At 47.9% G+C, this 13,463-nt stretch overlaps 1 long non-coding RNA gene and 3 other non-coding genes across 4 annotated transcripts; 2 read left to right on the plus strand and 2 right to left on the minus strand.

The window, feature by feature from the left end:
* Positions 1-5,464: 5,464 nt before the first annotated feature.
* LOC150017720 (uncharacterized) lies at positions 5,465-8,419 on the minus strand. The gene is made up of 3 exons (XR_016509171.1): positions 8,084-8,419; positions 7,497-7,584; positions 5,465-5,822 (listed from the first exon to the last, which is right to left on the minus strand). It is a non-coding gene; the product is annotated as an uncharacterized LOC150017720 (long non-coding RNA).
* Positions 7,337-7,409, plus strand: TRNAF-GAA (transfer RNA phenylalanine (anticodon GAA)). The gene has a single exon. It is a non-coding gene; the product is annotated as a tRNA-Phe (tRNA).
* A 2,056-nt stretch (positions 8,420-10,475) lies between the features above and the next one.
* Positions 10,476-10,548, plus strand: TRNAF-GAA (transfer RNA phenylalanine (anticodon GAA)). Its single transcript has one exon. It is a non-coding gene; the product is annotated as a tRNA-Phe (tRNA).
* Positions 10,549-13,335: 2,787 nt separating this feature from the next.
* On the minus strand, positions 13,336-13,408 carry TRNAK-UUU (transfer RNA lysine (anticodon UUU)). The gene has a single exon. It is a non-coding gene; the product is annotated as a tRNA-Lys (tRNA).
* Between the last annotated feature and the right edge of the window lie 55 nt (positions 13,409-13,463).

Below are 13,463 nucleotides of genomic sequence, written 5' to 3' on the forward strand. Positions count from 1 at the left end.
CGTGACTGCAGTGGAGCTCGGGACGGACATTATGAAATGTCTTCCCCGGTGGGGTCCGTTTCCCAGGGGGCCCGTGCGTAGATCACTGGCCTGGGGACGCTCACCAGGAGAAATGTTCTGTAAGGTTGTAACGTTGAGTTACATTCTTGGAAGTTTCTATCTTCACTCACGTAAAACACCTTTCTGCTGTTCTCCATCTCCTTTGACAGCAACCAAGACCACTTTGCTGGTGGGTAGGAGGGTTGCAGTGTCCTCACAAAGGGGTTTTACGGACTTGCTCAGGCAGAGAGCTTCTGAGAACACAGGCAGGGCGGAGAAAGACTGCCCGCCACTTTCGCTTTCCTACTTCCTCCTCACCCCCATCCTTCGTTTCCTTCCTCACTTCGCTTCTCTCTCGGCACGACACCAGTTTGGGTCTGTGCCCCAGTGTGGAGCAAAACGTGTCTCGTCCCACTCTGATGTCCTGCAGAATCTGAGAGAAGCAGTTCATCTGGAATGAAAGTTGTCACCATCTCTCAAGCCCCATGGACTGGAGCCACCTACAAAATAATGTGTTAAATATCTGTATATTATATATATGTAGAGAAAAATCTAATTTTCTGTTTGATTTTCCTTCTTCCTATTAAGAATCTTGTTCTTTTGATACCGCTGATCTCCCTGGGACTCCCTTGGCTATGTGGTCGTGGAATGGAGCTTCCTCCGCTTTCCCCCCTTAAGGGGTGGACACGTTCAGAACCTGGACAGGACCATGTCCGGCAGTTACTGAGCAGGGACGTCACCCATGGTTTGTGTCGTGGGTCCCCACTGCTGTCTGAGGTCTGCTCTCCTAATCACCTGACTCTTTGAGACTGAAACCATAACCTCCTTCCTGACTTGCTTGCTTCTTTTGTCAGGAGGGCTGTGGGCTGCGAGTCAGGAGGGTAATTTCCAATTTAATTCAGCCTCTGTCCAAATCACAGCTCACACCTGAGCCACGGGGTGGGGAAGAGAACCCCTGTTGGGCCCTGGCGTCCTTCACTTCTTGTTCTCTATTTGTCTGGTTCAGAAATCCCACCCCCGTGCAGCCCAACCTTGGTTGAGGATCACAAATTGAGGTGCCTTCCTTGTATGCCTTTTGTTAGTGTTTTTTTGTTTCTGTTCCTTAACTGCTGAGCCTCAGCCAGTGTGGGTCCTAGGGGGCAATGTCATTCCAGAGGAGGCCAGCCCTCCAGAGAAGCTGGGTTTCTGCTGGGTGAGCTAGTCCTCTTGGTCCGTCCCCCTTCCCTTCGCAGCTGTGATGGCCTTGAGAGGGGCACCCGCTGGGGAATTTCCTCCTAAGAACCCGACTCCCAACAGAAGCAAGGGATGGTCCCAGGGCGCTGTCCTAGGAGGCCCAGAAAAGCGAAGGCCTGGTCACTCGGGGCTTTAGAAAGAGTGGGGATCCCCCAACTAAACTGAACTTCCTGCCCCCTTTCTTCCTCCACCGTCTGCACTACATTTCCAGCCTGATACCCGGTCAGATTCTTGCTAATGGAAGAAGCTCCAAGTCCTTCAGGTGAAATAAAGTCACACGAAAACAAAACAAAACTATATATATTTTCGGTTTTTTTGCCTTATTGTTTTTTCCAAGAAAACTACTAAATTAAATAATTTTTAAAAAGTCATATTGTTTGTCTGATTCACTTCTACTGGGTAGGAGATGGGGGGGAGGTGGGGTAGAGAACTGACCCAGTGGTGATTTGTTCTTGGGAATCTGGGGCGCCGATCTTGACAGGAAACAGAGAAAGAACTGGACACAGATTTCCAGATGTTTCAGCTGTTCAGCAACACTCTGGAGGACCCATGATCGGAAGAGTGGTTTTAACAGCTGCCACGGCTTCAGTGGGATGTAATAATCGTGTCTCCCCTCGGTAGAGGGGGGTCGTGTCTAGTGTTACTGATGCTGGGCCTGTTTCACCTCAAAAAAAAAAATGTAACTTCTGCCTGTTTAGGCTCCTAAGTTCTTAGCTGTTTCATATAGGGATTCAAATCTGTATTTTGAAACACAAGCAAGTGGGGTATTAATTTTAAAGACCTTGGAGAGAAGTAAGAACATGCTTGTTTAGGTTTGCTCTGTGGGGTTCAGGGCGGAGAGCAGCGGGTGCAGAGCAATTAATCAAAGGGGCCTGCAGAGGCCTCCCAGGGCAGGCCCAGTGCCGGCCCCGTGGGAGGCCTGAGCATTCGTCAACTGAGCATCTGCTTCTGCATCCAGGGTGCTGAGATTGGGACTCTGGACTGTCTGGCTCATGCTTAAACCATTTTAAGAGGTAAATGTTACAATCCTCATGTTGAATATGAAAGGCACTGAAACAACTCACAAATTCACTGAAGGTCACGTAGCTGGTTAGTCACATTGTTGGAATGCAAAGCTGAGTTTGTTTAACCCAGAGGTGGTGACCCCTACAGCCTTGTGTTCCCGGAGAAACCTGCTTGGAAGGCAGCAGATAAAATTGTTACCCCCTGGATGGGACCATATCATGCAGAAATGCACATTTCTGTTGCCAGAGCCTTATTAATGTGGATATGCCCTTTGGGGGTTCCACCTGTAGGAAGGAGCATTCCTGAAGTTGGCTTCCAAGCTCCTGTCTCAAGGCTCTCGTGTCCACAAGATGAGCCAGGTTGTCAGGGATGGTTTTTCTAGCCTGGTTCTGGAGAGGCCCCTTATCTGTTCACATTTGCCTGATTCCAAATGCTGGGATTGATGTTAGGTTTCAGCAACATTTTTTTTTCTGGCAAGCTAAAAACCTTCATTCACAGTCGACATTTATTAGAACTGTATTCTGCAATCTTGAATACCACTGTAGTATATAATTTCCTCACTAGAAGCAGTCAAATATACCTGAAACATTTTAAATCCTCCTTTAGTCCTTCAGTGGGCCACTGTGACATGGGTTAGGATAGGGAGGACACCACACTCATGATTCAAAATTATGACTCAACGAAATCACAAATTGCTGTGCTTATCAGGGACCTCTGAAGCCCACGAAGATGTTAAACCTATGCTTTCCCAGGGTCTGCTCCACTTCCAACAAGGTAAGTGAAAACCAATCTACAGTATAGTCCTTAAAGGAAGCATAGAAAAATCTGTGGAATCTATTCACTATATGCTGGGGACCCCTGACCCGCAGAGCACCCCCAGTGTCGCGGATGAAATGAGACGTCCCAGGCAGCTTGTGCCAGGGGAGAGAAGGCCGGCAAATGTCTGAGAGACAAATGCCTCGACTGCCTTCCTCCAAGGTCCTTTACTGAACGCAGGAAGCTTAAGGGCATGTAGCACACAGGCACGTAAAGCTCATCAATCAATGTTAAACAGAGCTGATTACAGAAAACAGATGTCGTTCAGGGATAACAATTGAAGGAATGTTGAGATCTCCCTCAGGTCAGGGTGTGTTAGACACAAAGGCTTCAGATGGCCATAAAATAGGGAGGGTGAGATCATTCTGAGTTAAAGTTAAAACCTCTGCTGCTGGTACAATAAGCAATCATGTGAGGTGAAAGAACAGGGCAAGTTTCAAAGGACAAAGCATTTTCTCATGGCCCCATTCCCACTGGGGCCCACTGGCTATAGCATTGAGGCACGTATGCACCCAGCTTTCCCAGTTTTCCAGTTAGGTCTTACAGGCTTCGTTTCCTTTACCTGGCCTGCGCGGGGCTCCAAGTCTCGATACTTTCCCAGGGGGACCCCAACAACTATAAGGTGTATACCTTGTGGAACTCAAAGATTGTTATGAAAATCCAGAGCTTGCTTCTAAAAGTTTATGAAGCTTTTGCCCAGTAGTCTGCCTTGGCCTGCAGGAAGCATTCCAACCCTTCATGGCTTTCTCCTCCAAAACTCATAAAGTAATCTGGTTGTATTTTCTTCAGACTTTCCTCTTTTCAAGTAGAGTGCCCCTCTTTTATTTTTAAGATTTTATTTATTTATTTTTATAGAGAGGGGAAGGGAGGGAAAAAGAGAGGGAGAGAAATATCAGTGTGTGGTTGTTTCTTGTCCACCTCCAGCTGGAGACCTGGCCTGCAACCCAAGCATGTACCCTGACTGGGAATCAAATCAGTGACCCTTTGGTTCGCAGCCCAGGGCTTAATCCACTGAGCCACAGCAGTAAGGACAGTGGCCCTCTTTTAGTTCCTAGTCATCCCTCAGGGAAAGGAGGTAGGGTGGCCAGAGAAGGAATCTTTAAAGGCAAGAACTAAAGAGCTGAGAACCTTCTATATATCCTCTGACTTTGATCAGGTGATTGTAGAAGTTGGTAAAGAGCCAGCTGGCCCTGAGAGATAGCTAGGACTGTCTTCCCTCATTCATTCATTGAACATTTACTCCAGCCTGTTACGTAACATACGTTAGGGATGCAAATGCAAATTACAATCCAGTTTGATAACTGGTATGAAAGCACTGTAGAGGGGCAACTAGCCTACAGAGATGGGAAGGGAGGGCATAGAGACATGTCAGAGAAGGTTTCTAGAACTTAGGAGGCAGTATCGAAGCTTAAGAGTTGCAGTTCTAATGGGGGTTAGTGGAAGGGTAATGTCAAAAATGCTGCATGGACAGAGATGAAGGGCAAAGTCAAGGAAAGCATCCTGAGCGTGGATGGCTGCATGAATGATTTGAGTTTAGCAGCAAAGCCTAAGTTAGAAAAGTCTTTCTGTACCATGTAAAGAAGCCTTGGTTTTTGTTTTCAGCCAGGGAGCCGGTGAAGGATTTTTAAGTAGGATAATGGGTTCCGGTGTGAAAACTGATTTGTAGGTAGAAAACTCAGTTAAGAGGTTGGAAAGGATTCGAGAATGGAAAGTAGTGGAGGGATTCCAGAAATATCGAACTGAAATTGTAACAGAACCCCTGGGCTGCTCCGATTGAAACAGAACCCATGGGCTGTTTAGTTAGGGGCCCGATTGCTCGCCGCCAGAATTATAACTCTGAATACCAGAGTTTGGTGAAAAGAAAAAGAATTGTTTATTTGCACATAGTCCTGCCTCCTCCTCCTAGACCTGGCCAGTCTTAGGAAGATCAGAAACACCGTTTCCCTACTTACTAGGCACAGTTCAGCTTTACCAGCAGCTGCCAATCACTCAGTTCTGATTGGGGAGGTTCTTTCTGTGCTGTGGTGCCCTCCAGCTCTCAATGCAGAACCGCCTGGATTCTCAGCCTCCTTGCAAACTGCCTTCTTCCTGTAAACCGCATGGATCTCCTCTCCTTCTCAAAACTGCCTGGCGAGAGCTTCTTCTTTAAGCAGCCTGGAGGCCCCTTCTCCAAGCCACATGGAGGGAGCCCACAAGAGCCAGAGCCAGAGAGAGAGAGAGCCAGCCCCAGAGAGCCAGGGTCAGAGAGAGAGAGAGAGAGATAGCTAAAAATGTCCGCAGCTGCTTCTCTGTCCCTGACTGCGTCCTCTGACGCAGTGGGTCTTCCAAAAAGTTCTGACCATTCACAAAACCTTATGTAGGCTCTGTCTGCTTCCATACCATCCCACAGTCCAAGACCCCTCCCATCTTTCTGAGCCTTGGAAGTAAAGAGGATCTTTGTGCAACAATGCTTCCAGCCACTAGCTCCAGGCATGCAAGGGCATCCTGAAAGCTGCTTCCTTCTCCCCATCCCCCAGCCGCAAACTCAGGGGTTTGTTTTTCGACTCCCCTGTTTCTGTAAAAAAATGACAGGCACTTGGGGGCAATTATGGGTGAAGAACAGAAGGCAGGAGGGAGGAAGAATTTTGAATGTCTCTGGCTTGGGAAACTTGGATGGAAAGTGGTAGTAAGGTAAACAAGTTTTGAGGGAAATGATGGGTTCATTCTCGGACATCCTGAGTCGGAGGTGCCTGTGGAGAAGTTGAATAAGCAATTTAAAACATGAGTCTGTGTGTAACAGCTGCATTTCTGTGTGAGAACTGAGGAATGGGATGCTGAGAGAGGCCACACATTTAAAATCACCTGGGCAGCCTTAAAAATGATAGAATCCTGAGCCCCATCAGCAGAGATTCTGATTCAATTAGAGCTAGGACTAGCACAATTATATATACAGGGCAGGGCAAAAGGAGGTTAACAGTTGTGAGTACATGAAACACAGTTTATTCTTGTATATAGTGGGTCTGCTGCATGGGCAACAGCAGACCCTCCATATCACCCTGCCCAAGCTCTGTAGCTTCAGCTTCACTGGAGAGGACACTCCAGCGTCATCGCAAGATGTCGATTCAACACGGGAGGAGACAGATACTGTGTCACTCCCAAGTCGGACTGCACAGCCATTCTCGGCGGTGCAGATAGACTCTTAAGAAGCTACACCATCGTCTCTCGAGACGGACGGCTGCCGACGATTATTATATAGTAATTATTGTATTATTTGCCATGAGAACAACTGTAAACCTACTTTCGCCCCACCCTGGTTATATGAACACAAAGGATGCAAAATTATAAAATGGGAGGTGAAATACAACTAACATATTAGGGGGTATTATTAAACCAGAGCTTACTTCTCAGAGGTTTGAGAGGTCTGAGCCAATTCCACTTTATTGATTGATCGATTTATTGATTTTTACAGGGAGAGATTGATTCGTTGTTCCACTTACTTATGCAAACATTGGTTGCTTCTTGTAAGTACCCTAACCAGGAGATCCAACCCCCAACTTTGGCATAGTGGGATGACTCTCTAACCACCTGAGCTACCCGGCCAGGGGCTATATATTTGAAAATTTTTAAATGCCAAGGTGGAATTACAAAAATTGAGGTATATTCTAAAATATTTAGGTTTAGCAAATTAATGCTTTTAACATACAGTTACAATAACTAAGGTATACCTCAGGTGGAAGTAACATTGTAAAGTCCACATTTGAAGCCTTTAAACATGGCTTTAGTATCCTCTTCCCTACATTTGTTGAGTGCAATTTGACACTCTGAATAGCTGAAAAATTCAAAACGTTCCTATCTTTTGACCTTGGGAAAAAATCTACTTTCTCACAAGAATAACAAATAAATACGAAAGGATAGTCATTACAATGTTGTTTTTAATAATGAACACTAGGGAGGAGGGGAGTCAAAATGTCCATCTTTAGAAATTTGATTACATGGATTGTGTTATATCCATAAAACTCAATACTTGTGCATGGAGTCCATGTTTTATTTTTATATAAGAAAAGCAGATGGCAGGGTAGTTAATGAAACAAACGAGAAAAGTAAAATCAGTTATCACTTCTAGTTTATAACGGAGGCCGGTCTCAAAATCTCTGTGATGTTTATTGAATACCTACTTCCGGCTAGACCTCTGTGCCGAGCCGTTTTTTTTCATAATGACACTAATGTTTTTTATACATATGTGGAAGAGCCCTTCCCAGCAGTTGCCGAAATAGCTCAGTTGGGAGAGCGTTAGACTGAAGATCTAAAGGTCCCTGGTTCGATCCCGGGTTTCGGCAATGGTTTTAGGTGCCGCTACCAACGGTTGTTCTTTCAAATGGCAGCACATTCCTCTTAATGACAAAATCTCAGACATTTTCACTCACATGTAGTTGGTAACTGCTTGGCGTTGACACGGGAGTACCGAAGTGCTTTTTCTTTTTCTTTTTCTTTTTACCTCCGGGTGGGAGAAGACTGGAAACCGAAGAAGGATTTTTGTTGTTGCTTTTCAAAAACTGCTCAGTGTAAAGTCAGTGTCCCTTCCCTGATGTCAGGTCTCGGTAACACTACGTCCTCCCCACGCACCGCGCGCCGCTCACTTTCTTACAGATCTTCCCAGCCCTCCCTCTTTTTTCGCATTTCCGCGTCCACGTGGGGGGCAGGGGCTGAACGCCCTCCACCGCCCGCTCCCCCGGGGTGGGTGGGGCTCAGCGGGGCTGGCGATGGCCCCAGCCCTCCCTCCGCCGAAGAAGCCCCTGGTTTCCGCTGGGTCCAGCTGGATTAACAATAACACGGACCCAGGACAACTTTTGGTGGGGGGTGGGGACAGGAAGCTCTTTCCCCCCACTTTTTTCCCTTTTTATTGAATTTATTGGGATGATACTGGTAAACAGAACCATGCAGGTCTCAGGTGCACGAAGCCACACCACTTCACCTGTGCACCGCGTTGTTCACCATCCCTACTCCGACTCACCCTTCAAGGTACCGTACTAATACCTTTTCCCCCCGCCAGGTTCTACTCTGCACGCCGTCTAGTCCGGCCTCGGTGAGCACTTGCATCCTCCGCTATCAAAGCATTGCCTGCACCGGCTCTGCAAGGTTTGCTGCCGGCGCGCTGGCCTGCTCGACCTGCCGCGCGGGGGGCAGGAGGCCAGGGGTGGTGGGGTCCCAGGAGCTGCCCCGCGAGGAGGGCCGTTAGGCCGGGTTCTCAGAGGTGCCTGGGGCGGACGACGGGTAGGGAGTGCAAAGCAGGTGGCGTTCCAGTTGGAGGGAACAGCACGTGCAAAGGCCCAGAATTTTAAAACAGCGTTTTGGACTGAGGAGTGAGGAGCGTGGGTTCAGCCGGCGAAGGGTGGTTTGAGCGCGCGCGCGCCGGGGCCGGACCAAAGCCGCAGGGCGTGGGGGGGGGGGCGTGGCGTGGCGGAGGCGCGCGCTGGGAACCCGGGCCAGTGGCGGCGGCCCCCGCTTCGGGGCGGACCCAGATGGTCTCCTCCAGCTACGGCGCTTCGCGCTTCTTTTTGAGCTGGGCGTCTGGAATGCGGACTAGGGACTGCGAAGGAGTGCTTTTCGGAAAAAGGGGCAGCGTGGTCGCCGACCTTGGGCGCTTTGGCATTGTGGCAAAGAAACACGTAGGGGTGGGGACAGCGAATAAGCGGCTCCTTCTCCCTCTGCAGGTGTGGGCAGAACTCAGGGCTCACTTTCGCCAAGGGATCGCTAAATAAAACGGAGTGTTCTTGATTTTATTTAAGAAATTTGCAGCCGCGAAAGAACGACCTCATCACCCTCGCTCCAGACTCCCTGGATCAGTATCATATTGAACGACGTACGGAGAAGACCGAGAAGTCTTTAGCTCGTACTTCAAACCGTGCCACGGTCCTCGCCCACCAGTCAGCTCTCGCTCGCCGTGCTGTGTGCATCAACCGGTAAAATATCAAGCTTTTGACCTGAGAGCTCAGGGTTCAAGTCCCCAGTCCGATGAAGCTTTTCCTTTTTTCAGTATAATTAAAGAAACGAGACGAGACCCAGCTTTAGCGAGCCGTGTGGGCCGTTTTCCTTTAGAGAGTGAAATCCTGCCGGTCCTACTGCTCTGCTGGGAAGGGCCCCGGCCGGCCGCCGCCAGGACTGACGCGCCGCAGCCGCGTGACTCCGGGAACTCAATCGGCTGATTTGCTCTGCAACCAAACGGCCGGCCTTCGGGGTTCCAACTACTGCTGTCATTCAAGAATGGGGAAGCAGACCCCTTCAGGACGTTCGTGGGGCGCACCGCCGCGCCCCCCTGACCCCCCACTCTCTGCCCACCTTTGCGCTCCTGTCCCACGAACGCTCTCTTGGGTGTCCTCTCGCTAGGTGCCTGCGACCCCAGCTTCCTACCCTTCTAGAGAATTGTCTGTACTCTGAAAAGGAAGAGATGACCAGCCAGAATCTGAAGACACCAAACAAAACAGTCCATTGCCCCCAAACGAAGTCAAATCTCTCCCCTAACTCCAAAGTGTGACCCCGAGTACCGGGAGGAGTTGAGGCTGAGATGGTGGCGTCTCCTGGTGGGAGGGAGAGGGAGCGTTTTGGGAAAGAGTGCGTCCGAGGGACTGGAGTGAGGCAAGTCCAGTGTTCGGAAAACAAAAAAGTTAGCTCGCACTAAGTACTAATTAATAAGGAAACACTGAGCTCCTGAAAGGTTTTGAGGAAATTGGGGTGTGCGCCCCAAATAAGTGCAGGCATGGGTTCCCCAAGACTTGAGAAGTGACTTTCTTTGCTCCTTTTTATGACCGAAGGAGAACAGAGCAGGCCCTGGGAAGGAGAGAACGGGTGGAGAGCACCGAGACCTCCCAGTGCTCTCCTCCTTCCTCTCAAGTTCACTCCCACTCTAGCTATAGTTTTCACCCTTGAGTGAAAAGTAAGAACAACAAAATCAAGTCTGTCTCAACCAGGATTTGAGTTCAGGCTTTGGAGCTGGATAGCGCTGGTTCAACTCTGCAGGACTGGGAGCAAATTAGTTATTTTATTTAAAACTTATATAACAACCTCACCGCGGGGGGTGGGGGCGGTGGAGATTGAATGCTGTCCACATGGATCATGTGCTGGGCACACAGCAGGCATTTAGTAAGGGGCTGTCTTTGCTTTTATTAGAACCCTGAGGGGAGGTAGGAAAAGGATTAGGAAGACCATAAAAGATAACCAGGGACTAGGCAGAACGCGATATTCTCCCCACCGGATAGGAACTGGTTTTCTCATTTATGGCGTTCAAAACCTCTGAGCTGAAAAAACAGTACTATTTGCAAGGTGAAATCAAGAACTGAAAGGATGAAGATGGAGAGTTTCTTTAAATTTAAAATTCCCCGAATAACATAGAAGGCATTTTCAAGCTCGCCGAAATAGCTCAGTTGGGAGAGCGTTAGACTGAAGATCTAAAGGTCCCTGGTTCGATCCCGGGTTTCGGCAGGTCTTTTACAGACCTGTCTTGGGACAGGACTGGAGTCCATTGCTTTCTTTATAGTATCTCAGCGGGCACATGACAATGAAACTACATAGTTCTAGCAATATGAGCAAACAGAGCTTGAACCTCTTAAAGAAATCATAAATCATGTAATGATCCACACCAGTACCCCCTAGACTATTGGATATTAGGTAGTAGTAACCTGTAGCAAGGATTCTTAGCGTGGTGGCTAGAACGGCTGGGTTACAAGGGAAAGGTTTTGGGGTTGGTCACCAAGGCAGCCAGCTCTTTGGGCTTGGAAGGTTTCCTCGTCCAGGGCAGACATGAAGACAGTCTTTTAAAACGTTTGTCTACACAGAAAACATTAGAAACCTGCTGAAGGATGGTTTCCAGCTCAAGAAGTTGATTTATAAGCACATGTCTTAGTCTGGAATGTTTTTTGGAAGCTCAGTTTTCTGTGTGTGTGTGTGTGTGTGTGTGTTTTTAAAGTATATTTTATTGATTATGTTGTTACAGTGGTCCCATTTTTTTTTTTCCCTTTGCTCCCCTCTGCCCAGTACCCTCTTTCCCTCCAGCAATCCGACCGCCCTTAGTTCATGTCCATGGGTCATGCATATAAGTTCTTTGGCTTCACCCTTTCCTATATTATACTTAACTTTCCCTGTCTATTTTGTACCAATCGATTATGCTTCTTAATCCCTGTACAATATCCCCATTTCTCCCCCTCTCCCCTCCCAGCTGATAACCCTCCAAATGATACCCATACCTATGATTCTGTTCCTATTCTGGTTTGCTTAGTTGGATCTTGTTTTTATTTTTTAGATTCAGTTGTTGATAGTTGTGAGTTTGTTGTCATTTTAGTGTTCATAGTTTTGATCTTCTTTTTCTTACATAAGTCTCTTTGCCATTTCATATAATAATGGCTTGGTGATGATGAACTCCTTTAGCTTCACCTTGTCTGGGAAGCACTTCATCTGCCCTTCCATTCCAAATGATAGCTTTGCTGGATAGAGTAATCCTGGTTGCAGGTTGCCTTTCATCACATTGAATACTGCTTGCCAGTCCCTTCCTGCCTGCAAAGTGTCCTCTGAGAAATCAGCTGATAGTCCTATAGGCACCCCCCTGTAGGCAACTCTCTGCCTCTCTCTTGCTGCCCCCAGGACTGTCTTTATCTTTCACCTTTGTCATCTCAGTCACGATCCGTCCTGGTGTGGTCCTCTCTGGGTACAGCTCTCCTGGGACCCTCCATGCTTCCCAGACCTGTATGTCCATCTCCTTCACAAAATTTTGGAAGTTTTCCTCATTATTTTCAATTCTTGCTTCCTCATTCTGCACTGGTTCAGTGCTTTTTTCCTTCCTTATGTTCCAAATCATTGATTTGAACCCCAGTTTCCTTCACTTCACCATTGGTTTTGTGTGGATTTTCCTTCGTTTCACTTAGCATAGCCTTCACTTCTTCCCTTATGCGTTTGCCATACTTAAGCATATCTGTCAAGCCTGTGAGCATCTTTATCACCAGTGTTTAGAATTCTGCATCTGTTAGGTTATCTATCTCCTCATCTGTTAGGTTGGCTATCTCCTTGTCACTTAGTTCTCCCACTGGAACCTTGATCCTTTCCCTCTTTTGGGCCATACTTCTCTGTCTCCTCATCTTGACAGGATCCTGTGTTTATTTGCCTCCATGTCTTAGGTAGAGCTGTCACTCCTGTTACATTGTAAGGTGCGGAGCCTTAAGTATTCGTCAGTACAGGGCGACCTATTTCACCACGTGGTGGCGCTGTATGTGGGCGAGGGGTCTGAGAGGGAACAATGCCATTTGCTCAGCACTTGCCGTTTTTCAAGGCACTTTTCCCACTTCTGTATGGGACTGGCACCTCTCTAGCTATTGCCCTGTCGTTCCCAGAGTGGGTGGGTCTGCAGACATTCTAGGACTGTTGGGGCCCTTTAAACAAGCGGACTGTGCTGAGAGACCAGCAGTTTCTTCCTCTGCTCCAACCCCCACTGATTTGCACAGTCAAGCAGTGAGGCTTTATTTTCCCTGGCGCTGGAACTGTGAGCTGTGCAGCCTTGTCTGGTGCTGGGAGTGCTCCTCAGGTGTCCCTCCTGACTTTTAAAAACGTGTGACTGCACTTTCTGCCAGCTTGCCGCTCTTGCCACTGCTGCCGCCAGGACACCGTGTCCTCTCCGCCCTGGCTCCGCCCCTCCTACCTGTCTAGGTGAGTATTTCTTCTTTATATCTTTGTTTGTTGGATTTCCATGCAGTTTGATTTTCTGGAACATCTGGTTGGCTCTAGTTTTGAGGTAGTTGTGTTCCTTCTTAGTTGTGGAGGGAGATGTAGCCTGTCTGTCTAGGCCTCCATCTTGGCCGGAAGTTCTCAGCGCGGTTTTAATAAAAAGTGCCTGAACTATTCAGTGCCCAAAACTGTACAATTACACCCAGGAGCATTGCTGTCATGACTCTGATGATAGGTGTGCCATTGCCTTGGGTATGTGTTTATTGATGAATAGAAAAGTAATACATGCTAGCTTTTTTTTTTTTTTTTTTGCTAGTTTTAAGGAAAAAAGTATCCAGAGACAGAGTAGCACATGAAGGTTGGAAGAGAAAGGACTGAGGCTGGAAGAGATCATTATCCAGCATTAGCCTTACTTTTTTTCTTACAGCCAAATCTGGCTTGCGGTTTCCAGAGGGCGAGACCCAATTACGTCTGGCATAAATTCATACCTGCTCAGTAAGAGTGGCCTTGACACATACCCTAATTGGGGAGGGGGTGGGGAGTAGTTTAAAAATATTCAGCCTGAACAGGGACTTGAACCTTGGACTCTCAGATTAAAAGTCTGATGCTTTACCAACTGAGCTACCTGGGCTCAGATAAAGGCCCATAACCTGAACAAATCTGCATAAAATAGATGAAGCGGTCTC

This window comes from Furipterus horrens, unplaced genomic scaffold, assembly GCF_987537825.1.
Source record: "Furipterus horrens unplaced genomic scaffold, mFurHor1.1.pri manual_scaffold_2, whole genome shotgun sequence".
In the NCBI taxonomy this organism is placed as follows: Eukaryota; Metazoa; Chordata; class Mammalia; order Chiroptera; family Furipteridae; genus Furipterus; species Furipterus horrens.